This window comes from Schistocerca americana, chromosome X, assembly GCF_021461395.2.
Source record: "Schistocerca americana isolate TAMUIC-IGC-003095 chromosome X, iqSchAmer2.1, whole genome shotgun sequence".
Lineage (NCBI taxonomy): Eukaryota > Metazoa > Arthropoda > Insecta > Orthoptera > Acrididae > Schistocerca > Schistocerca americana.
The window spans coordinates 112,127,607-112,154,793 of record NC_060130.1 but is presented as its reverse complement, the minus strand read 5'-3'; positions in this window follow the sequence as shown (position 1 = coordinate 112,154,793).

Sequence of the window (27,187 nt, the reverse complement as noted above, 5' to 3'; positions counted from 1 at the left end):
GCAGCATACATCGACGAACAGCCTGTATGCTCAAATTTGTTTAAATATTATAGTAAAGTTGAGCACTGTACATGTCTGGTGCATGGTTAACAGAGTATTCTGTCTTAGGTGTTTATTACAGAAACATGTGTCCCCTATCCAAAGATTAACAGACATGCCTGACTTCAGTTACGAAAGAAAGAATGAAATGAAAAAAAAGAAAAACATGCGTGGCTCGATGTCTCTAAGTGGAAACGTGAGACTATATTCCAATGGTCCAGGCTTGAGTTCTCATACGATCCTGGAATTTATTGTCACTTGTCGTTCCTACCACCTCTTACTACTTAAAGGAAGGCCAATTTGTTCTGTGGTTGAGAAGACATGAAACTGCTAAACTCCTAAAATAAATATTCGTTGTTTTTTTTAACTGAATCGCCTTTCTCTTGCAGCAGTGTATTTGTATTTGTGTTCCACAAGCTTTTACATAAAAGTATTTTCAGTGGGCTGAATCTGGAATAATATTATTTTGTTTTCATGTACGATACTTATAGATTAGAAAACAGTTAACATAATAGTTTTTATATTATGCTGCACTGACCAGCCAGAAAGTTATTTTTAGGTATCTTTCAATGCTCGTTTAGGCAAATTTTGGGCTGATACCTGATCCTAGCCTCGAAAAATACGACATATAAACAATTAAAACGCGATAACCCACAGAACAAAGCTTATACGGTTCACAGTTAGATGGCACAACGACTTCCCTCGTTTAAGCTGACAACTGTAACGGCAGGAAACGCATCCTGCTACAAAGTTGAAACACAATAAATTGGCCAAACCATGAAAATAGCGAACAGAGGAAACCCTAAGAAAGAGAGTGCAGTGAAATCGGACATATTACATGTTAATAATGTTGAACTTTAAGTCTGCTAAAGGCAAGTCTGCTCGAGTCGTGACACATCCAAAGTCCTTACTAGTGGACGCCACCGGCAGGAGTCCCGCATGCACTATGACGCGCGACGTACTATGACGGAGACTTGGGTAAAGACTCATTCAGTGAGTTATTGAAACTTTTCCGGCCAAACATTGGCGGCGCTTGAAACATTATGAAGAAGTGAAAATTAAATAAATATTTGCTCTGTTATTTGATGTCTTTGATATTTAGGTTTTCCATAATTTCCCTAAGTCGCTCCAGGCAAATTCTGGGATGGTTCCTCTGAAAGGGCACGGCCGATTTCCTTCTCCAACCTTGAAATTATACGAGCTTTTGCTTCATCTTCAGTGACCTCGTTGTCTACGGGATGTTAAACACTGATCTCCCTTCCTTCCTTCCTACTTAAATCTAAGAAGAAATTAACCGAATGTGGATTCAATTAAATAATTTTCAGTATTTTACAACAGCTGGGACAACACGCTCAGCTGCAAATATCTTATTTCTATATTTCCTTTATTTCTTGATACTTGTTAAACAACTAAACAACTCCCATTTTTCGCAAAGGTGAGGCACCCAGTGATATGAGAATAGAAGAAACGTTTCCGATTTAGATAAATGAACCTTTAATGGCCCTCCCCTACGACAGTGGCATCCCGCATCAGATTACTGTTATGTCTACCAAACGTCAAATTCACTCGCATACTCGGAGAATGAATGTTGGGAGCAGATGTGAGAATCCCGCTTTCCTCTTCTAACAATCCTACCACAACAAAGGTCAAAATTTAATAATGACTGTGGTGTTGCTCACGCTGCTAAGTACTGCATTTTCGGGCTACAACAAAGTTATTATGTGGCAAATGTCATTAGAGCACAGTTAATAAAGTCATTTCATGTAATAATGAATAAACTAGGCACTCATCTTTTCGTGTTTCCCACGCTGGTCTCGTTGTAAAATCATGGCTCAATCGTCGAAAATCTAGGTGGTGATGATTCCAATCTCGGATGCAAAGAGGCCTAGGTTTTATTCTGCTATATTCAAAAGTTTTGTAGATGCGCTTCACAAACCATTCTTGAAGATTAAACCTTTCAAAGTTAGCACAATGGTGATGTAAAAAAGTAATCAGCACTCCGAATTTAAGTTACTATTATTTTTTATTATTTTTGCTGCAATATCACGTAACACACAAAACATCACTTCACAATACAAAACATACTTGAAAACATCTTCCTCACTGCTAAAGTTCACATTTTATAAGCTGACTAAAATATGCGTCTTTCTAACATGACATCCAAGACTTGACTTTCTCAAGGTCCGACTCTCTAACAACTAACAATCGCTTACGCGCCCAAAAATCAGAGTTACAAGTACGACAAAGATCATAGTGGCAAAAGAAAGAATACACATAAGAATAATATCATTGCAATATAAACATATCGATGTATCAAAGTACCTCTACATTAATCAAATCAAATTTGAATGTTGTCTCAGAAATATGTTAACTACTTTACAGAAACACAGTAGAATATTGCTGGTATCGAGAGGTTAAGTTGAGGTGCCGTAATGGTTACGTAATTCAAGTACCATTACACTCCCTAGAGCGAGTTTCTGGTGGAAGTGATTTGGTGTTGGCTTCCTCCGACCAGTTTTTAAGTGTCGGGTGTAAATATGTGTGGTATGGATGAATGTGATAAGTGACTGTATAGTGTTAGTGTTGTCCTAGATGAATGGGACGGAAAGGCATAGACCCGTCGGCAGGAAGTAGCCTATTCCTCTCGAACTGCAACAAGGAGCCGTCGAGCTTGACGTCCCCATCTGATGGACGGATCACCACCTACCGTGTCGTAACCCCTCATTGTATGAGACGTCCGCCCCGGTAGCTGAGTGGTCAGCGTGACAGACTGTCAATCCTAAGGGCCCGGGTTCGATTCCCGGCTGGGTCGGAAATTTTCTCCGCTCAGGGACTGGGTGTTGTGTTGTCCTAATCATCATCATTTCATCCCCATCGACACGCAGGTCGCCGAAGTGGCGTCAAATCGAAAGACCTGCACCAGGCGAACGGTCTACCCGACGGGAGGCCCTAGCCACACGACATTTCCATTTCCATTGTATGAGACACTGCAGAGAGCTTGGGAACGTAACCCAGGACACTGGCGCAAAGTCTGCTGATCAGGCACAACATTGGCGCAAAGTCAAGTGATCAGGATGTGTATAATGCCAGCTTTACTCCCTTTTCCGACCATATACTGGCGGTGCAAATTTCTTCCACCATTTGGAGCCGGCCGAAGTGGCCGTGCGGTTAAAGGCGCTGCAGTCTGGAACCGCAAGACCGCTACGGTCGCAGGTTCGAATCCTGCCTCGGGCATGGATGTTTGTGATGTCCTTAGGTTAGTTAGGTTTAACTAGTTCTAAGTTCTAGGGGACTAATGACCTCAGCAGTTGAGTCCCATAGTGCTCAGAGCCATTTGAACCATTTGGATTCCAAACGAGTACCTCCGAGTCGAGCGCCACGAACAGACATGCGTTAGCGATCTCGGCTACATACACTGATTAGTCAGAACATTATGACACCTACGTAATAGCTGATTTGCGTTAGCGATCTCGGCTACATACATTCATCAGTCAGAACATTATGACCACCTACGTAATACCTGGTGTGTCCTCCTTTGGCACGAATGACAGTGGCAACGCCTCTTGACATGGAAGGAAAGAGGCCTTGGTAGGTCGCTGGAGGGAGTTAGCAGCACATCTGCACACGCAAGTCACCCACTTCCCGTAAATTCCGCGGAGTTTGGGGGGGGGGGGGGGGGCGATGAGCTCTTGACACCATGTTCTTCAATCACATCGCTGATGTGGTCGATCGGGTTCATATCTGGTGAGCTAGGGGCCAGCACATCAATTGAAACTCGAAACTGTGTTCCTCGAACCACTCCATTACGCTCCTCGCCTTGTGACATGGCGCATTATCTTGTTGAAAAATGCCAATGCCATCGGGAGACAAGATCACCATGAAGGGGTATACATGTTGTACTATCAGTGTACGATACTCTTTGGCCGTTATAGTGCCTTGCACGTGCTCCGCTGTACCCATGGATGTCCATGTGAATGTCCCCATAGAGCCCCCACGGAACCACCACCAGCTCGTCTCCGTCCCGCAGCACAGGTGTCAAGGAGCTGTACCTGTGGAGGACCGACGGATTCGTGCTCTGCAATCGGCATGATGAAGAAAATATCGAGATTCATCAGAACATACAACTTCTACTGCACCAACGTTCGCTGCCGATGGTCACGTGCCCCATTCATGCTGATGTCGTGGTATTAACATTGACATATGCATGGGTTGTCGGCTGCGGTGGCCCGTCGTTGGGAGTGTCTGGTGCGCTGTGTGTTCAGACACACTTGTACTCTGCCCAGCATTAAAGTCTGATGTTCGTTCCGCCACCGTTCGCCGCCTGTCCTGTTTTACAGTCTGTCCAGCCTAAGACGTCCAGCATCTGTAATGAGGGGTGGCCAGCCAACCCTAAGACGTCTGGACTTGGTTTCACCTTGGTTTCGTCACGTGTTGAAGACACTCACCACAACACTTCTCGAACACGCGACAAGTCGTGCAGTTTCCGAAATTTTCGTCCCAAGTCCCCCGTCCGTCAGAATCTGCCTTCGGTCAAGCACAGATAGATCGCGGGCCTTCCGCATTCCACACACGGAAGGCACGCTCACTGATACATGTACTCTGCGTGTGTCTGGCTAGCAATCATTCCACGCCAGGTGACGCTGCTATCGCCTGGAAGGGTTTATATCGATAGTAGGTCGGTGGTTATAATGTCCTGGCAGATCACTGTAGTCCGTTATTTCGATGACAGCAAGGATTTCAATGAACAAAGAGAATGAAAGATTTGTGAACTAACAATTTATGTAAGTGTGTACGATAACATTAACCAACAACACGTTATCAACATTTAGGTTGTTTATCGTATTCCTGAACGATTGACCATACATTTCCTGACACAGGATGCAATAAATTAATCTTTGCGATAGCTTAACGCTTGGTGTATCAAGTGCGTAAACCCAACACTAAACTCGAGATAATCTGGTGTACCGCAGGTACTGTAAAACGAAATGCGGGGGAAAGTCCCAGAGACCTGACTTCCGGCAAACAAGTGCCGCTTCATGGTCGTGGAACTATATGCAGCCAAGGGCCTTTTCACGCTCAGGTTGGCCGTAGATAACCGCTATCTTAATTGTTCCTGTATATGTCCCCGCTCAACTGATAAGGTTTTTTTTCTCTGTTATTTTCCTCTGCCACGAGATAAGCTGACATTTCTAGCCTCAAAAAAATATGACAAACTCATGTCAGCGGTATTGACAAAAAAAAAAGTTTCACAACAACGCTTGTGAAAAGCACAACCCTAAGACGAGTACATGTGACTGAAATAACGTTCATATTTCAGGTTAGAGATATAGAGATATGCAAATGACAAGGATTACGGAACAGTACGTGCTTTTTCATGTAGTTAGCACAGAAGGCTTAACGTAACATTTGACAGTTAACGTTTTTGCATTGCGCAAAGTAATCAATAAAGATAATGAAATTTGTACCTAAGAAATAATGACTGTAATTTTCCGACCAGATGCAGTCGACTCCATCTGCTTTGGCCAATGCTTTCTCTACTGCTTTGATTGTTGTTCAGCTGAGAGTGTGATCGGGTGGATCCACGTCTAACCCATACTGCAACGGATGCATAAAATCAATGGGCCTTTTCTGAAAAAGAATACAACGATTCCAGAGCAATACTTTTGCATGGATACTTAATTCTTCATATAAAATATATGACACTCTTTATTCTCTTATGTCTAGGGTGTCACATCTTTTATGTATCTTCAATCGCCGATCGTCCTTTAGCATATTATGCACTTAATCGATGTTTTTATTTGGTTCTGCAGCTTTGTGACGTCACCTTCTAGAGAAATAAGACTAAGATTGACCTCATCCGCCCATTTAGTACCTTTTTAAAATGAAGACATAAATCATTATAAAACTTCAACACCTTTGGATGAACTGTCAAATAATATTTTATTATTTTAATAAGTCTCATGAACAAAGATATAACGCAGGTCAAGTTGATAGTTGACTAACGTTATTTTCCCGCGCGTACCAATAAAACAAAAACGAAATTTCATTGTCGTCTTCCCTGTTGGCATACCACAATGAAAAAAATTCTCCTTTCCTTACTATGATGAAACGTTTTCCCCTGTTTTTAAGCGTTCTTTCAGTAATTTGTATACTGTAAAACAGGATATAATTGTCATCTCGGAGAGTTACAAAAGGGCTCAAATGGCTCTGAGCACTATGGGACTTAACTTCTGAGGTCATCAGTCACCTAGAACTTAGAACTAATTAAACCTAACTAACCTACGGACATCACACACATCCATGTACGAGGTAGGATTCGAACCTGCGGCCGCAGCGGTCGCGCGGTTCCAGACTGAAGGGCCTAGAACCGCTCGGCCGGAGAGTTACAGTGACTTATAGAATTTTGTGACTTATTTTATTTGCTCAGACAACCATTACAGTTTTTAGTAATATAATTATCGGATGTCACTGTAAATCAGAATTATCTTCAACTGAAATCACGCAGCATGAAACGCTTCGACGCATTTGTCGTTCTCAGGTGTTGCCCGGCTCCTTGTGCTTAAAATCTGATCCGAAAACAAATGAAGCCTACAGTCAAAATCGGTCAATGTACGATTAAAATCTGTCATTTCTGCAAGCGCAAACGAACTACAAAAGTTGTATTTCGACATTCATGGCGCATAATCTACTGTCAAACACACGCATTAGACAAACACCATTTTAAAGCTGTCGATGGGTCAAGGTTTAAGTATATATACTCTCAGGCAAAAAACAAATGCACCACGAAGGAGTTACCAAAATGGGACGGAAATCGGTAGATGTGATGTACGTCTGTAGACAAAGAAATGATTACAACGTCAGAAAAACTGTATGACTTGTTCAAGAGGAAGAGCTTCACATGTTGGGCTGGTCAATAACGCGATGGTCCACCTCTAGCCACTATGCAAGCGTTATTTGGCCTGACATTGATTGGCAGAGTTTTGGATTACCCCCTGGTAAGTATCATGCCAAATTCTTATCAACTGGCTCGTTAGAGCGTCAAAGTCCGGTGCTGGTTCGAGAGCCCTGCCCATAATGGTCGAAACGTTCTGAACTGGGGACAGATCCAGCTACCTTGCTAGCCAAGGTAGGGTTTAGCATGCACGAAGACAAGCAGTAGAAACTCTCGCCGTGCGTGAGCGGGCATTATCTTGCTGAAATGTAAGCTCAGGATGGCTTGCCACGGAAGACAACAAAATGGCACGGCGCAGAAATCGTCTACCTACCGTATGTTGTAAGAATGCCGCGGATGACAACCAAGGGGGCCTGCTATGAAACGAATGACACCCCAAACCATCACTCTTGGTTGTTAGGATGTATTGGGGGCGACAGTCAGGTTGATGTCCCATTCCTGTCCGTGGCGTCTCCAGACAGTGTTCGCAGGTCATCGGTCTCAGTTCGAAGAGTGACTCGTCATTGATGACAGTACAACTCCAGTCATTGAGATTATACGACGACACGCTCCGGACAGCGGTGGTATACCAACCCGACTGTCGCCCGACGCACGACTAGACAACCAGGAGTGATTGTCTGGGGTGCCATTTCTTTCCATAGCAGCACTCTTTTCGTTGTAATCCACAGCTCCCTTAGAACACAACAGTATGACGTCGATACTCTACGTTCCGTTTCGTTGCCCTTGATGGCAAGCCATCGAGTCATACATTTGAGCAAGATAATGCCCGGCCGCATCCGTCGAGAATATCTACTGCTTGTCTTCTTACTTGCCAAACCCTAACTTGGCCAGCAAGGATACGGAATCTATTCCCGACTGAGAACATTCGGAGCATTATGGTTCAGATGGCTCTGATCACTATGGGACTTAACTTCTGAGGTCATCAGTCCCCTAGAACTTAGAACTACTTAAACTAACCTAAGGACATCACACACATCCATGCCCGAGGCAGGATTCGAACCTGCGACCGCAGCAGCAGCGCGGTTCCGGACTGAAGCGCCTAGAACCGTTCGCCACAGCGGCCGGTGATCATATTAGCATATTCCATCTATAGCAAATTTTTCCTTACAATTCGGGGTAAGTTTAATAATGTCTATAGTTACAAAACGTAAAAAAGACGTTTTTGACGGATATTTTGACAGTTCATTGTTTTGACAGATTTTTACTATGATGCTGTATATTTACAAAGTATACGTTCCTGACATATATTTTGGCAGTTCAGTATTTCGACAGTTTTTACTACGATGCTAAGTGCTTACAAAGTATATACAGCTTACCAGGATTAAGTTACATTTCGTTGTTATTATTTTCCTTTGAATTTTATTTATGGCCTGTGTATGTTTTGTTTTCCATATGACTTTCCCTTTACGTATTCTATTATGTCAATAAAGTATGCCAGATACCATTTATGTTCAAAGTCAATGTGTTCATTTAGAATTTCGTGTGGATATTTTCTTGTATGGATCTGTCTTTCCATATCCTTCAAAAATGTATTTTTTACGTTTTGTACGGACTGATAACCACGCAGTTTGGTCACTTTACTCCACAAACCAACCAACCAACGTTTTGCAACTACAAAAGATATTATACTTAACACGTTTTAACAGAAAACATTTACTGTGGATACAGTATGGTCGTCACTTCCAATACAAAAAGATGGTTCAAATGGCTCTGAACACTATGGGACTCAACTGCTGTGGTCATAAGTCCCCTAGAACTTAGAACTACTTAAACCTAACTAACCTGAGGACATCACACACATCCATGCCCGAGGCAGGATTCGAACCTGCGACCGTAGCGGTTGTGCGGTTCCAGACTGTAGCGCCTTTAACCGGTCGGCCACTCTGGCCGGCTCACTTCCAATACAGACGTAAACATAAAACAGCAATGATTTACGTATAGATAATTGTGCCAATGTTACTGCTTATAATTTTAAGGCTTTCGTTTTCATTATGCATTATAATGACGTACACTGAGGTTACAAAAGCCATCGGATACCTCCTAATATAGTGTCGCCCGGCGTAGTGCGGCAACTCGACGTGGCATGGACTCAATGTGTCGTTGGAAGTCCCCTGCAGAAATATTGAGGCATACTGCCTCTATAGACGTCCATAATTGCGGAAGTGTTGCCGGTGCAGAATGTTCTGCACGAACTGACAGCTCGATTATGTGGAATAAATTATCATTAGAATTCATGTCGGGCGGACTGAGTGACCAAATCTTTCGAGTGAATGCCCAGAATGTTCTACAGAACAGCTGGGAACAATTATGTCCCGGTGCATGACATCGATGTTTGGGAACACGAAGTACACGAATGGCTACAAATGGTCTCCAAGTAGCTGAATATAACCATTACCTTCCAATAATCGTTTCAGTTAGACTAGAGGAGTGAATGCATTCCATGTAAACACGGCCCACGCCATTATGGAGCCACCACCATCTTGCACAGCGTGTTGTTGACAACTTGCTTCGTGGGTCCTGTGCTATACCCGAACTCTACCATCAGCTCTCATCAGTTGCAATCGGGATTCATTTGAGCGGACGACAATTTTCTAGCCGTCTAGGATCCATGGTCACGAGCCCAGCAGACGTGCTGCAAGCGATGTCCCGTTGTCAGCAAAGACAGTCGCGTCTGTAGACTCCTGCCATAGCCCATTAACTCCAAACTTCGTCGCAGTCCCAAACAGATACGTTCGTCGAACGTCCCACTGTGATTTCTGCTGTTATTTTACGTAGTGTTGTTCGTCTGTTAGCACTGACAACTATCCGCTAACGCCACAGCTCTCGTTCGTTAAGCGAAGGCCGTCGGCAACTGCGTCGTCCGTGGTGAGAGGTAATGCCTGAAATTTGACATTTCGGCACACTCTTGACGCTGTGGACCTGGGAATACTGAATTCTCTGATTTCCGAAATGGAATGTCGCAAGAGTTTAACTCCAACTAGCATTCCGCCTTCAAAGTGTGTTAATTCGCGACGTGCGACCATAATAACGTCGGACACCTTTCCCGTAAATGACCTGAGTCCAAATGACAGCTCCGCCAATGCACTGTTCACTGTTCTTGTATACCTTGCGTAAGCGATACATCTGTATATGTTCATATCGCTATCCCATGACTTTTGTCACCTCAGTGTATATTACGCTACGGGCCCAGCGGAACGTAAGATGAGATAAATGTTCAGTGTGCTATCGTATTTTAACTGTTTCTGTATCGTATTTACTGAGAAATTGGGATCAAGCCTAGTTTTCGCCAAAATGATAATGGAAAAGTACCTAAAAAGTATCACACTCACACTACCAATGCACGAGACCGACGGTCCGTAATCCACTGTGCCATTTCCATCCAGGTCTAGCTCACCTCCCTGTCTCGCAAGCTAGTACGTTAAGCTATCTACATCTACATCTACATTTACACTCCGCAAGCCACCCAACGGTGTGTGGCGGAGGGCACTTTACGCGCCACTGTCATTACCTTCCTTTCCTGTTCCAGTCGCGTATGGTTCGTGGGAAGAACGACTGCCGGAAAGCCTTCGTGCGCGCTCGAATCTCTCTAATTTTACATTCGTAATCTCCTTGGGAGGTACAAATAGGCGGAAGCAATATATTCGATACTTCATCCAGAAACGCACCCTCTCGAAACCTGGACAGCAAGCTACACCGCGATGCAGAGCGCCTCTCTTGTAGAGTCTGCCACTTGAGTTTGCTAAACATCTCCGTAACGCTATCACGCTTACCAAATAACCCTGTGACGAAATGCGCCGCTCTTCTTTGGATCTTCTCTATCTCCTCCGTCAACCCGACCTGGTACACATCCCACACTGACGAGCAATACTCAAGTATAAGTCGAACGAGTGTTTTGTGAGCCACCTCCTTTGTTGATGGACTACATTTTCTAAGGAATCTCCCAATGAATCTCAATCTGGTACCCGCATTACCAACAGTTAATTTTATATGATCATTCCATTTCAAATCGTTCCGCATGCATCCTCCCAGATATTTTACCGAAGTAACTGCTACCAGTGTTTGTTCCGCTATCATATAATCATGCAATAAAGGATCCTTCTTTCTATGTATTCGCAATACATTACATTTGTCTATGTTAAGGGTCAGTTGCCACTCCATGCACCAAGTGCCTTTCCGCTGCAGATCTTCCTGCATTTCGCTACAATTTTCTAATGCTGCAACTTCTCTGTATACGACAGCATCATCCGCGAAAAGCCGTATGGAACTTCCGACACTATCTACTAGGTCATTTATATATATTGTGAAAAGCAATGGTCCCATAACACTCCCCTGTGGCACGCCAGAGGTTACTTTAACGTATGTAGACGTCTCTCCATTGAGGACAACATGCTGTGTTCTGTTTGCTAAAAACTCTTCAATCCAGCCACACAGCTGGTCTGATATTCCGTAGGCTCTTACTTTGTTTATCAGGCTACAGTGCGGAACTGTATCGAACGCCTTCCGGAATTCAAGGAAAATGGCATCTACCTGGGAGCCTGTATCTAATATTTTCTTCGTCTCATGAAGAAATAAAGCGAGTTGGGTCTCACACGATCGCTGTTTCCGGAATCCATGTTGATTCTTACAGAGTAGATTCTGGGTTTCCAGAAACCACCTGATACGCTAGCCAAAAACATGTTCTAAAATTCTGCAACAGATCGACGTCAGAGATACAGGTCTATAGTTTTGAGCATCTGCTCGACGACCCTTCTTGGAGACTGGGACTACCTGTGCTCTTTTCCAATCATTTGGAACCTTCCGCTCCTCTAGAGACTTGCGGTATACGGCTGTTAGAAGGGGGGCAAGTTCTTTCGCGTACTCTGTGTAGAATCGAATTGGTATCCCGTCAGATCCCGTGGACTTTCCTGTGTTGAGTTATTCCAGTTGCTTTTCTATTCCTTAGACACTTATTTCGATGTCAGCCATTTTTTCGTTTGTGCGAGGATTTATAGAAGGAACTGCAGTGCAGTCTTCCTCTGTGAAACAGCTTTGGAAAAAGGTGTTTAGTATTTCAGCTTTACGCGTGTCATCCTCTGTTTCAATGCCATCATCATCCCGGAGTGTCTGGATATGCTGTTTCGAGCCACTTACTGATTTAACGTAAGACCAGAACTTCCTAGGATTTTCTGTCAAGTCAGTACATAGAATTTTACTTTCGAATTCACTGAACGCTTCACGCATAGCCCTCCTTGCGCTATCTTTGACATCGTTTATATTCTGTCTGAGAGGTTTTGGCTGCGTTTAAACTTGCAGTGAAACTCTCTTTGCTTTCGCAGTAGTTGCCTAACTTTTTTGTTGAACCACGGTGGGTTTTTGCCGTCCCTCACAGTTTTACTTGCACGTACATCTCTAAAACGCGTTTTACGATTGCCTTGAACTTTTTCCATAAACCCTCAACATTGTCAGTGTCGGAACAGAAATTTTCGTTTTGATCTGTTAGCTACTCTGAAATCTGCCTTCTATTACTCTTGCTAAACAGATAAACCTTCCTCCCTTTTTTTATATTCCTATTTACTTCCATATTCAAGGATGCTGCAACGGCTTTATGATCACTGATTCCCTGTTCTGCGCTTACAGAGTCGAAAAGTTCGGGTCTGTTTGTTATCGGTAGGTCCAAGATGTTATCTCCACGTGTCGGTTCTCTGTTTAATTGCTCGAGGTAATTTTCGGATAGTGCACTCAGTATAATGTCACTCGATGCTCTGTCCCTACCACCCGTCCTAAACATCTGAGTGTCCCAGTCTATATCTGGTAAATTGAAATCTCCACCTAAGACTATAACATGCTGAGAAAATTTATGTGAAATGTATTCCAGATACGAGTGGGTCATCTACTTACTCCTAAATGTAAAGAAATTGGTGTAGAGAACCCGGTGCGAGCGCCAGCCGGTGAGCAGTGCCCCCTCCAGGAAGGCAGCGCTATAGCGGGGTGCTGGGCTGGCCCGGAAGCTGGCGTGACGTCCGGTAGGGCCGCCCTGCACGTGCCGGACGTGCAGCCCGGAATGCGCCCACGCCGCCTGCAATTGGGACCCGCCTAGCCCGCAGGTGGCAGCCAGCTCTGGCACCTCACTCGTGCCAACAGTCCGCAATTACAGATGCTTAACGGAATTACCGTTATTGTGGAACGCTTCATCACTACCAACCGATTTATGCTCTGGGTGAAAACTCATTGTGAACAGTCACTAGCATAAAGTACATAGGTCTAAACATCTGGAGGGACTTAAAGTGGAACGATGCATAAAACAAACTATATCAACAGCAGATGCCACTTTGAAATTCATTGGGAGAATCAGTCAGCGACACTTACCGGTATGGACGAATAGAAGAGATAGAAAAACGTGACGGAATCGATTAATCGGCGCGAGTTCGTTGTGAAGATGCTCACCAGACTACAGTGACAGACGCTACAAGATAAGCGTTATGCACCACGGGAGGCTTATAACATAATGCACTGAGGTGACAAAAGTCGTGGGATAGCGACATGCACATATACAGATGGGGGTAGTATCACGTAGACAAGGTATAAAACGGCAGTGCATTGGCGGAGCTGTCATTTGTACTCAAGAAATTTTCAAACAGAAGGTTTCCGACATGATTATGAAAGTACGCCAAAATGGAAAATATTGAAATAAACGATATCGGAATTGAAAAACAACTGCTATCACTTAGTAGCGGAAAAGCATCCGGACCAGACGAGATACCCTTAAGATTCTACAGTGATTATGCTAAAGAACTTGCCCCCTTTCTATCAGCAATTTATCGTAGATCGCTGGAAGAACGTAAAGTACCTAGCGACTGGAAGAAAGCGCAGGTCGTTCCCATTTTCAAGAAGGGTCATAAATCAGATGCGAATAATTATAGGCCTATTTCGCTTACGTCAATCTGTTGTAGAATAATGGAACATGTTTTGTGTTCTCGTATTATGACGTTCTTAGATAATACAAATCTCCTTCATCATAACCAACATGGATTCCGCAAACAGAGATCATGTGAAACTCAGCTCGCCCTATTTGCCCAAGAAATTCACAGTGCCGTAGACACTGGCGAGCAGATTGATGCCGTATTCCTGGACTTCAGGAAGGCATTTGATACGGTTCCGCACTTACGTTTAGTGAAAAAAATACGAGCTTACGGAATATCGGACCAGGTTTGTGATTGGATTCAGGATTTCCTAGAAGAAAGAACACAACATGTCATTCTTAACGGTTCAAAATCTGCAGATGTAGAGGTAATTTCGGGAGTACCGCAGGGAAGCGTGATAGGACCTTTATTGTTTACAATATACATAAATGACTTAGTTGACAACATCGGTAGCTCCGTGAGGCTATTTGCAGATGACACGGTTGTCTACAAGAAAGTAGCAACATCAGAAGACTCGTACGTACTCCAGGAGGACCTGCAGAGGATTAATGCATGGTGCGACAGCTGGCAGCTTTCCCTAAACGTAGATAAATGTAATATAATGCGCATACATAGGGTCAGAAATCCATTCCAGTACGATTATGCCATAGGTGGTAAATCATTGGAAGCGGTAACGACCGTAAAATACTTAGGAGTTACTATCCGGAGCGATCTGAAGTGGAATGATCACATAAAACAAATAGTGGGAAAAGCAGGCGCCAGGTTGAGATTCATAGGAAGAATTCTAAGAAAATGTGACTCATCGACGAAAGAAGTAGCTTACAAAACACTTGTTCGTCCGATTCTTGAGTATTGCTCATCAGTATGGGGCCCTTACCAGGTTGGATTAATAGAAGAGATAGACATGATCCAGCGAAAAGCAGCGCGATTCGTCATGGGGACATTTAGTCAGCGCGAGAGCGTTACGGAGATGCTGAACAAGCTCCAGTGGCGGACACTTCAAGAAAGGCGTTACGCAATACGGAGAGGTTTATTATCGAAATTACGAGAGAGCACATTCCGGGAAGAGATGGGCAACATATTACTACCGCCCACATATATCTCGCGTAATGATCACAACGAAAAGATCCGAGAAATTAGAGCAAATACGGAGACTTACAAGCAGTCGTTCTTCCCACGCACAATTCGTGAATGGAACAGGGAAGGGGGGATCAGATAGTGGTACAATAAGTACCCTCCGCCACACACCGTAAGGTGGCTCGCGGAGTATAGATGTAGATGTAGATGTAGAATTAATAGACTTTGAATGCGGAATGGTAGTTGAAGCTGGACGCATGGGACATTCGATTTCGGAAATCGTTAGCGAATTCAACATTCCGGGATCAGACAAGAGTGTGCCGAGAATGCCAAATTTCAGCCATTACCTCTCACCACGGACAACGCAGTGACTGAAGGCCTTCACTGAACGACCGAGAGCAGCGCGATTCGCGTAGAGTAGTTAGTGCTAACAGACAAGCAACATGGCGTGAAATAACGGCTGAAATCAATGTGGGACGTACCACGAACGTATTCGTTAGGACAGCGCGGCGAAATTTGGCGTTGATGGGTTATGGCAGCAGACGACCGACGCTAGAGAGCTGATCTGGTCAGATGTCTCCAGATTTAAGTTGGTAAAAACTGATGATAGGGTTCGAGTTTGGTGCAGATCCACAGGAAGCCACAGACCCTAGTGTTAAAAAGGCACTTTTCAAGTTAGTGGTGGCTCCATAATGGTGTGGGATGTGTTTAAATGGAATAGATTGGGTCAAAAATGGTTCAAATGGCTCTGAGTACTATGGGACTTAACTTCTGAGGTCATCAGTCCCCTAGAACTTAGAACTACTTAAACCTAACTAACCTAAGGACCTCACAAACATCCATGCCCGAGGCAGGATTCGAACCTGCGTCCGCAGCGGTCGCGCGGTTCAAGACTGAAGCGCCTAGAACCGCTCGGCCTTACCGGCCGGCTGATTGGGTCCTCTGATCCAAATGAACCGATCGTTAACTGTAAATAGTTGTGTTAGTCTACTTGGAGACCATTTGCAGCCACTCATGGATTTCAGGTTCCGAAACAACGATGGAATTTTTATGTGTGACAGTGCACCACGTCAGCGGGACACAATTTTTCGTGGTTGTTTTGAAGCACATTCTGGACAATTCGAGCGAATGATTTGGCCACCCAGACCATCCTACATGAATCCCACCGTACGTTTAGGGGACATTAGCGAGAGGCCAGTTCGTGCAAAAAGTCCTGCACTGGCAACAGTTTCTCAATTATTTACGGCTATAGAGGCACCACAGACAAAATTTTACTCGTAAAAGAACTAGGATGTTATTCAGTGAAGTCTTCCAGGTTTCCGACAGACAAAATTAAATCACTGTACAAATACAGTTTATGTAGCTGTAATATAATCAAATAAAGTTCTTAATGTTACTAAATATGTCCGCAATGCATCTCAGACAGAGAAAGTAAAATTCGCAGTATTTCTGATTGTATTTCTGGTGTGGGTATAAACGCCATATCTCTGTAGCCAGTTTGTTTACAACACTGTTTGCACGTTAATAAGTGAACAGTGTAAGTTGTGATTAAGCTGAGAGAGGTCCGATACTGACTATATCACAATTAATGGGATAAACGCATATAAGTATAAATACACGATGCTAGAAGCAAAACAGTCTTAGTAAACACGGGTTCTAAAACTCACACCTTAGGAGCTATCACCACTTCTCCATCTTCGCTAGTGTGAAATACATGTCTTCTATTGAACAAGTGCTGACAACTCATAAGGCATTCATTTTAGAGTTCATGCTTAGTGAGACTTTTTTGCTTCTAGTATCGTGTGCTTTTAGCTGTATAAGTTTACGCCATTAATTATGAGACAAACTGTATTACAGAACACAAGAAGTTACCTAAGTAAAATGTCTTATACATTTTCGAGTATTTATGGGAAAAGAGACATCAACAGGGACTGTTTTGTTTCAGTAATGTTACCAGAATGTTCAGCAGCTCACATACAACAAACATCACGCTTGAGACGTCATATTGAATTAAAACACTCTTGAAAACGGTAATTACTTCCCGACACTCTCCATGCGCAACATAATTAAGTTTTTTTCACAAATGGCAGTAACCAGTCGAATCTGTTGGAAGAAATTTAGAAAAATCACTTTTTTTTTATATCTTCCAATCGTCAACTTCTGAAGCGCCATGCAAATTATGCATACGTGGTTGCATTCCGTGGCAGAATAACTTGGTAGACGCTGGTTTCCCACATCTGTGGCTAATTTCAACAATCACTACATGAAATTAGCACTAGGTGTAAATAAATAAATTGCACTACCGTCGAATTTTAATATGTCAGTCTTAAGATGGGTAGCGCGCCGTTTTTATTTACGACTGGAGCCTGTCGGCGTTGATAAACGCTGAGAAAAGGCGTTGCGTATACCGATACCAAGCTTCAGTTACATTGGTTACTGGAGAAGTGCTACGACTGAGCCTTCAATCGATGAAATTTCGAAGATGTTCGATGGACGTCAAGCAAAGATAGTGGAAATGATGGGAAATAATTTATATCTGGAACGCAAACAAGTTTTGATAATTTGAACCATTATCTTCCAGGAAGCCTCCAATTTCTTAATCCTACAGTAGTAAGGGGTGACAACGTATGCCTATTCAAACAGTAAAAGTTAGTAATTTTAGCTTTTAGAATACGAAATGAGCTCTTATCCAACGTCTATCGCTAGCAGATACGTAATACTGAACGCTTTTGTAGAACCTATCATATAGACACCATACGATTATTTAGATGTCACTCAGCCCTCGCATACCCTATGCTCTGTAATGCTAATCATTCACATAGCTTTCTTTTTTATGTATCCACCAAGTACATATCTATTGTATGTTTCCTTGCAGTTTTCGTAAACAGTTGTGTGCGGACATTACGCTAGCGTTGTAATTTCTGGAATATAAATTCGTATTCTAGAATTCGTACCATACAAAACTACGGAGTATTTTATTAACAGCTACCAGTTTGTACATTTACACTACAAGAAAAGAGCTACTCAAACAAATTTGATGCATCGCTGGATAATGTACATACAGTAATTTTTCTTTTTTCTTACATTACTTAGTATTTGCATAAATGTCTGTAAATAATTCAGTCTTCTGTATATGTCTGTTGCATTGTTTTAACATGATGATCACGCCACAAGAGAAATCCTCTGGCATGCTACAGTTCGCAGTAAATGTAACTATTCTAATGAAGTATGAGTTCCGTTATTTTACATTCTTTTCATCACACACAGATTTATAAATGATAAAATAATATGAACAAACCATAGGGCACTGGGCACTCACAGAAATCAAATAAAAACATTCAACGAATACAGTATTGCATTGTTTAAAGTCCTCAAAAATTCATTGTTTGTACAAGAGCGAAATTTATAATTACTAAGATAAAAGTCTGATTTCCAACGTCAACGTATGACGCCTCACAAAAAATTGTACTTGCTACAAGCATTGCTTTTTAGAAATGGTAAAATGTCTTGCACCGTTTTGCCCCAATTATGTTAGACATGGGAAATGAAAACAGAATGTGTTTTGCCCCAACGGCCCTACAAAATAATACTGAACTTTCTCCTTTGGAAGGCAAACTGTGACTGGCATTCCATATCGTAAAATGTTGCAAAACTGATTATTCCTCGAAATTTAACACATTTCAGATATTGCTAACCTTAGTCACATATAGGGAGGCGCCAACCGGCTTTTGCGTTTAGAAATACAGCGCTATCCTAGCTTAATTATTGCTAGACACCGGATCAGAAGTATACTTTAGGAGCAAGGTCGCCTTTGAGAACATCAAATTCTGTTTAGTTGCTTATATCTCAGACACGAAATTTTTATAGCTAACGTGTGTTTAAAAGAAACTGAGACGTCATACTATCGCCGTTGTGAACGCAGTACCTTACAAGTAATTAACATAGTTTCTGAACGACATAGCGTTTCTGTTTGATATTCGTCATCTACACACAACTATAACGTGAATATTATCTTCAATTGATACTTAATTTTATATCTTCTGTGGATATAAGTTTTATTATGTACACTTAACGTAAAGTTTTAAAATCTTCTTACTCTTTTTTTTAAACGCCTTGTACACCGACGTATGAAAAGGATGTTAAAATGCTGTGCACGTATCTACGTCCCAATGCCGCGTGACGACGCCGTTAGTCCTTTAGTATGAAAAAGACTGAAGGTTAAAAGTCAAAGGGTTAGTCACATAGTTCAAGCACAGTTTCGGACAAAATGGTGATATCTTGAAGTCGATCGAGTGCATTCGTGCTGCTTACTTTCTTCCCCTCCGTTGTAATTTTCTTTACTTTTTGTTTCACTACTTGTATTCGGCGAGGAGCCACACAGTCAGCTTTCTAGTTTATCAGAAGTCTCTCACCTTTCTTTTAGCACGTAACACACACATCCTTAATTTTTACGAACTTCTCTTTATTATTTCTTTCACCAACATCACAAATACTTTCGAGTAGCGCACATCTGGAAACTACAACTATGCCCGCGGCGGGTCTGTCTCTCGCCGGAGGAACGCTACATCGAATGGCCGAACGCCTTCCCCGCTGCCACACAATGGAAGTCGAACTCGAGTGGAGACCAACGTAATACAATTTTTGTTTATATGCTGAGACAGTCACCTTCTATGAAAATGTAATGTACCGTTCAGCCATATTGGCCATCTTCAGAAGCAAAGATCTGCATTTAGTGGATAAATGTTCACGCCTTGTCAACAGTTTGACAACGCATGAACATTTGTTCTAAATATACCACTGTTAGTATCTGAATATGGTCAGTGTGGCTAAAACTGGTAACGATTCTTTCACAAAAAAGTGACCGTGTCAACAAATAAAAAAAAGGTATTCCCCGCTGCTTCGCAGTGGAACTCGAACTGGAATTGAGACTAACGTAATACAATTTTTGTTTATCTGTTGAGACAGTCACGTTTTATGAAAAAATAATATTCCATTTCAGCGATATGGCCATCTTCAGATGCTAAGAGCAACATTTAGTGAATAAATGTTCACGCGTTGTCAACAGTTTGACACTCTATGTTTTATACTCTATGTATATCGCAGTTAGAATCTGACGATGGTCAATTTGGCTGAATCCGGTAGTGATTGTTTCACACAACTGTGACTGTGTCAGCAAATGAAAAAGTTCGAAAAAGAAATGTTTTTTGCCATCACCGTAATTATTTCGTTTATAAGCCGAAAACGGATGTATGCTGGATGTGTTTTGACCACTAAACGGGATGATTATCAGCACCCACCAGGAAACTGAGTAAATCCGTCTCGACTGTTCTAAGCAAAGAGATGTGAACGGAAGTTCGCGTTCCAGCACGAGCTGTAGAGATTAGTTTTAGCTGTTGGTAGGCGTACCATGTGGATTTACGTCATGGCATTTCCAACAAGCTCAAAATCGATGTTGTTCGAATCAAAGTATAATCCTTGTAAAGATCTCATATAGTAATGTAGTTGTTGAGTGAAAATGATATGATGAGTCTTCGGAATTGGTATACCGACCGTGCTCCATTCGATTCCAAATAACCATCTGGTTAACTAACATTTTGGAGTGTTATTAACAATACCGAGCCGTGATAACCTATTGGAGTTGCAGTAGCTGACGTCTACTTTTGATCAACGGCACTGCACTCTGCACAAAAGAAACTAAACAAAATAATAAAAGATACATAACATACAGTAATGTAACAAAAGTTTTATCTGGGTTCTCGTGCTATTTGCTAGTAAAACTTACTTTCCCGTCCCTTGTACTTACGTTATAGTCATCAGCACGGATACGCCTCACGTATTTCGTTTTTTCTTCTTTTTTAATATCGGTGATTACCTGTCACGGCCCCTCAGGTGTTACACCTCCAACATGTCAGCATTGTTTTACTCGCAAACGAGCCACTGGATAAAATCACATTCCAGAACACAAGTTAACTATCTAGCAATGAACGGCCAACCTGCTTTTGTCGGAATAGTTCACATAGCCCTTTAATGGAAACTGGCACAAAAAGTGTTTGTGGCATTTCTTAACAACGTCATCTAAGCAGCAAAGTGATTCTTGCATCGTTGTCATCGGTGGCTATTTCCAGCACCTCCTGCAAAGAGCAGTAATACTGTTTACTAATTTCTTGGTGCCAGAATTCTAAAAATCTTCCAGGTCGGTATTAGTTAGGTAACCATATGTATACGTCTTAACACAGCCATTCAGAAGACGCAACTCATCACACACTCACTCTCTCACCCTACAACTCAAATAATTTACATATCACGTACTCTGAACGCCCTATACGTTGCGCTTGCGGTGCTCCGTTTCCCACACTTTATTAATCTGTCAATTACAACACATAAATTGTAAAGAAGTCATCTAATTGTAACTTATAGAAATACTATTTTGTTTTTGTTTTTTTCGAAGAATATAGCACTCCACATTCATGAACGTAAAGAGGGAGATGGTGCAATGTTTAGCATAACGATTTCTTGGACTTCCCTAGGTTTTTTTTTTTTTCAAATCCCATTTAAGGCGAGTGTGTCAATGGTTCCTTTGAAGTGACACGGTTAATCTACTTGAACAGCCTTGCCCTTGTCGAGCTTGGCCACTGTCTCTAATGACCTCGTCGTCGACTGGGTGCTAAGCGCTGTACCTTCCTTTCTGATAGCATGTCAGAGTACGACAACAAATCGAGTGTAACACTGCATTGTTCCCGTCATACCGAAAATCAGATACATCGCTTTGTCTGCGAGCTATTTTTGTGCCTAAGACGTAAGATTGGCCCGGCGTGGTGGAAGTGCTCGCGCAGCGGCTAGTGACTGGCGGATAGCGGTCTGTTAACGGCAGCGTGTGTGCCGAGCGGTTAGCGAGCGTCGTGACTGACAGCGCCGGCCTCGCTTCATCTGCCAGCAGCGAACTCCACTTCCCTCAGTCCCGCACGCTTCGAGCGTGTAGTTGCCACCTAACTGTCCTGGTCGGGAAATAGTGTAATATCTGGCTCGACTCCAGCAGATATTTTTGTTATATTTTACTCTCATTTACTACATAATTGTATGACCTATTACAACAGTGAATCGTATGATTCTACGAAGGCTATTCAGAAAGTAAGGTCCGATCGCTCGCGAAATGAAAACCACAGTGAAAAAAAATTGTTTTATTTCCAACAGTTTTCACCATCTCCCAACTACTTCTCTAGATAGTCGCCGCACCGACCTAGAGATTTGTCGTCGCGTTGTTCCAGTTTTCCAGTACCCTCTTCAGAGAAGTACAGTACGTTGCCTGTGCCAAAATGTTGTGTTTATAGCCACCTGTTCATGGGAGCACAGAAGAACGTCGCACTTCCCATCGAAAACGCTGCCGGGACATCCTCAATGCCCCTGCAGTGTGCGACTGAGAACTGTGATGAAGAATGAAATTAATGGCAGGTACGTTATGAGAGATTGGATGAAATCAGGCGAAACCTCTCAGTATGCCCCATGTTTGCCGGAAGACACTGCTGTTCTAGGCAACTTTATCAAGCCAGTGTCTGCTGACAGCTGAAAAGAGCGAATTGACCAGATCGACAGGCATATTAGAAACACTGTCAAACATATATGTGCAAAGCTTCGTCAGATTTTCACTGTCGTTTCCATTACGCGACATATCGGACCTTACTTTCCGAATAGTCCTCGTACAACGCTGCGTGTGATCCGGCTGAAGGCGCATTATCTTGTTACAGAAGTACAGTGTTTAACAGTAATTTGTAACAACCTAACGGAAACTAATAGAGAAGGACAACTATACACAATTAAAAAATAGGCAAAGAGAGGCTTTCACAGGAAATACTAGAGGGACTTGTACCGTATGGTGTATAACAACTTATATTAAATAGTATTACGTTTGTACGTATGGTCAGTTGTGAGAGAGAAAAAATAAGGAAATGTGGCAACTTAAGTTTGTTCAGTAAGTGGTTCAGAAAGTGTATCACCATTCAGCTCGTTATTCTACAACTGCAATGGTCCACACCATTTTAGATACAGCTCGAATCCCCACTGATATCGATCCATGTTATCTACTGCAATAAGGACATTAATGGTACAACAAGTACTAGAAGCCTTTGCTACCTGCTGCTAACGACGAGAACGCGACCTGTGGCATAAACTGATTTCCCAGAAAATTCGCTCAGTGGAAGAGGGGTCAAAATAAGAGAACACGTGTCTCGGCTTATCCATAGATACTTGACCGTTTCTTAAAAAACGACGATCAAAGTTTTTGAGGTGCTTTATGTGCCTTTCAGCGAGTAAATAGTTCATCGGAAGCGGTGGCACAGTAATTAGCGTCAATGCTTCACACTATCGCGCCCTGTGCTCGAGAACTGATTAGTACTTTTATTTCAGTATTTTATTTAGTTACCAATGACCATAGAAGATTACTATACGATTGTTTTCTAATGTACACTGAAATAACGTTGTCCTTATACGTCTACTAATTATCTGTCTGGTGAATGAATTTAAAGAATTAAAGAAATAAATGATTGAGAAAGTCACGTAAACTTGTTTTCAGTGAAATTCCTTAGAGTATCATGATTCTTAAGCAATCGCAAGCGCCATCTTTCGAGAAAATGAACAGTTTTGCCTGGTTTGCCGCGAAATTATTGCCAACGCGTAAAATCTTCAGCAATGTTAACGGTATTTCTTTCCCGTGTGAGGTTCATACGAAGAAATGTCACTGTGGAAAACCTGCCTTCGCGAGATGCTTGTGTTGTTTGGAATTTTTGTTTCGAACGTTTCTACGATCGGTGTAATCCAAGGGTATGCGGCAAATCTTCCTGATGAATAAACATATGACTAAAATATAAGAATTAATATCAGAATTCATGTGAGAATGAAATATAAGAATATGAGGATTTAAGAAGTTCATAAACCCTGAAAATACCATACACACACACATTATACAGAGTGCTCGGAAACTCCCGTTACAGTCTTCTAGGAAGTGTAGAAAGGAGTGATTACAAATATTTTGAATAGGAGCCCAAGTCCGGAAACGTACCGTTTCCGTTTTATGAGGGTTCCAATACAAATGCTTAACTCATCCATTTATGTCTGAAAAATTGAACTAGGCATAACGCAGTGTAGTTATTAGTGACAGTTCTAAAGGAAACGTAAGGAAACATCCATTTATCACTTAAGCACATTCGTTTGTATTGACACTTAAAAATTACGTTCTGTACGTTCAATGTGTTGTGTTCTTTTTTGTTTTTTAGTAATGTAAACATGCAATGTTTAAGTATTAATACAAACAAATGTGCTTAAGTGATAAATGGATGTTTCGTTATATTTCTTTTAGAACTATTACCCAAAAATTTATAGTGCGTCGTATCTGATTCAGTTCCTCAAGCAGAAGTGGATGAATTAAACATCTGAACTGAAATCGTTGTAAAAAAGAATCGGCACGTTTATGGACATGGGTTCCTTTTCCCGTTACAGGTCCTAGAAGTTTGTGACGGGAATTTCCGAACGCACTGTATAATGAATGTACGACACTTATTGTGAAACCCAGTCGTTGACAAGAAATATTCGTGTACGAACATTCTACCGACATGGGTAGATAAATGAAAAATATAAATAAATTAAATAAAGACAAACACTAATCGGGTTTGTAACACAGGGCGCAAAACTAAGAGGTCGCCACGTTAGCCAATGTGGCACTCCTTCGGCCGAAATTATCGCGCTCTAAAAGGCATCGCAATAACTTCGAAAACTTTGACCGTTCTATTCTCAGGAACGGCCGAGTATCTGCGGGTAAGTTGAGACACGTTTTCGCTCATTTTGACACCTCTTCCACTGAGCGAAGTCTCCGGGTAATTGGGTTGTGGTACGTGCCGTGTTTCTTAAAATAAGAAGGAAGAATAAAAATTACAATGACACTACTAAAACATAAATAAAGAATTTAAAAAAAGCATTTACTGCCACTGACAATCATTAAAATTTCATCAAAAATAGCTCTGCCTTTTGTGATGACTTGGTGTCGATAGATTGTTTGTCTGGTCAATATCCACGAACAGATGATCAGTGCGGCGAGAAATTCCTGCTCCTCATTCGACACAGGAAGATATTTCTTCATCTTCTGATAATAGGTGCAATTACATCGCTCTTATTTCCAAGGTTAGCTTAATTCTCGCTTAACTTTGCATCATCGACAGAAGATGGTTAAAATGTCCTACAATATACGTAGCAGTATATCAAATCCAAAAGCAATGCGGTTATGTCGTCGTGCTCCAGTAAGTGCGCAAATTTTCAGCAGCATGCACGGACAATTCTAACGTTACACGTACTAAAATATTCCGGGTTATTATGCTGCGGTCGAATACATTTCTTGGAGAAATACAGTGTATCGCCACATTTCTGCATATGTGACATTTCCTGACGTGAAGGATCACAAATGGTTCAAATGGCACTGAGCACTATGGGACTTTACATCTGAGGTCATCAGTCCCCTAGAACTTAGAACTACTTAAACCTAACTAACCTAAGGACATCACACACATCCATGCCCGGGCAGGATTCGAACCTGCGACCGTAGCAGTCGGGCGGTTCCCGACTGAAGCGCCTAGAACCGCTCTGCCACCGCGGCCGGCTGAAGGATCACATTTTATAATGCTATCGTTGTGTATTTGCCTGACGAGGTTTAATTATAATACGTCTTTCTTTCATAGTTTTAAACTGCAGTAGTAAATTGAAAAATGACTTATTTTCTGTCCACAGTCCTGCAATCTTTTAGAAAGGATATTTCCTTCCTGGATTGTTATTAAATTTATTTATTCACCAGGATCGCCGTGTCTGGTTATTATGACATTTTCAATTTATAGCTCATAATTAAGACCATTAATGCGTTGTTCCTATCAACCCTTTCACTACCAGTTATTTTTCTTCGAAATGAAAGAGACTAATTATGGTTATTTTAATCAATCTCATAATCAGAATAATATTATGAAAAAAATATTTCTCGTCGTTTCCTTTCCCGATATGGGGAAGTGTGGAACATACAATTTTATTCGTAAGTACCTCTGGAGTTTCGGAAGACGATTGCGCAGAAACTACAAGACATAGGAAAAACAAACATAAATCAGTGGATAGATCATTTCTTTGCGTTTTTAACTCACATTACTGGTGCTCGAATGCGCACCGTCTGTGACTGAGCAGACGTCAATATGTGTGAGCATTTCACTGACTCGAATCGTCCGGGAAGTTGCGATTGAGTCTGCCTTGCAAAATTGTTCACTGGATTGCCTATTTGCAGGCGCTTATTAAAGCTATGCAGCAATACGGAGTGTAGCGCAGCAGATGAACAATGACATTAGACGGCAGAATAGCCTACCGTGTGCAGGCCGTAATTATAAGAATTCTGCTATCGATTGGCAGGCTTCCCTTCACCAATAGGACACTGATACATAGCAATAACATGCAGCAAATTCCCACTGGTTCTCTGATATCTCATAATGGGACACGTACGTTCCAACGGTAGTGGAAGGCTTAAGCTGTCCTCGTGTCATCCGTATATAAATATTCCAAGCATATAAAAGACAGGAGTCTTCGTCATTCATATAAAGGAACGTAACACTTCATGTAATAACATTCTCACTTCGATTCATCTTAATTGCAGTAATTTTCTTAATTTTTGATGTAGAAATCGCACTAATCCTTCCAATTGTAATTAATTTTAAAACTTCAGACATTATAATCTGAACAGTATCAACAATATTTTTTATTATAGTATTACTATCCACTGCACACAATTTTCACTGTGTGTTCAATAATTGTGACATTTGACAACTAATTTCAGTACAGCCCAGTCCGCCCCCGGTAGCTGAGTGGTCAGCGCGACAGAATGTCAATCCTAAGGGCCCGGGTTCGATTCACGGCTGGGTCGGAGATTTTCTCCGCTCAGGGACAGGGTATTATGCTGTCCTACTCATCATCATTTCATCCCCATCGACGCGCAAGTCGCCGAAGTGGCGTCAAATCGAAAGACTTGCATCCGGAGAACGGTCTACCCGACGGGAGGCCCTAGTCACAAGACATTTACATTTTTAGTACAGCCCAGCTCAGCAGTAGTTCCACAGCATTACGAGCAGCAAGAAAAACCCGTTCACTATCTATACGTTGCGCTGCTGTTTAGATTTTCTGTAACAGCGCTAAGTATATTCCAACAGACGTC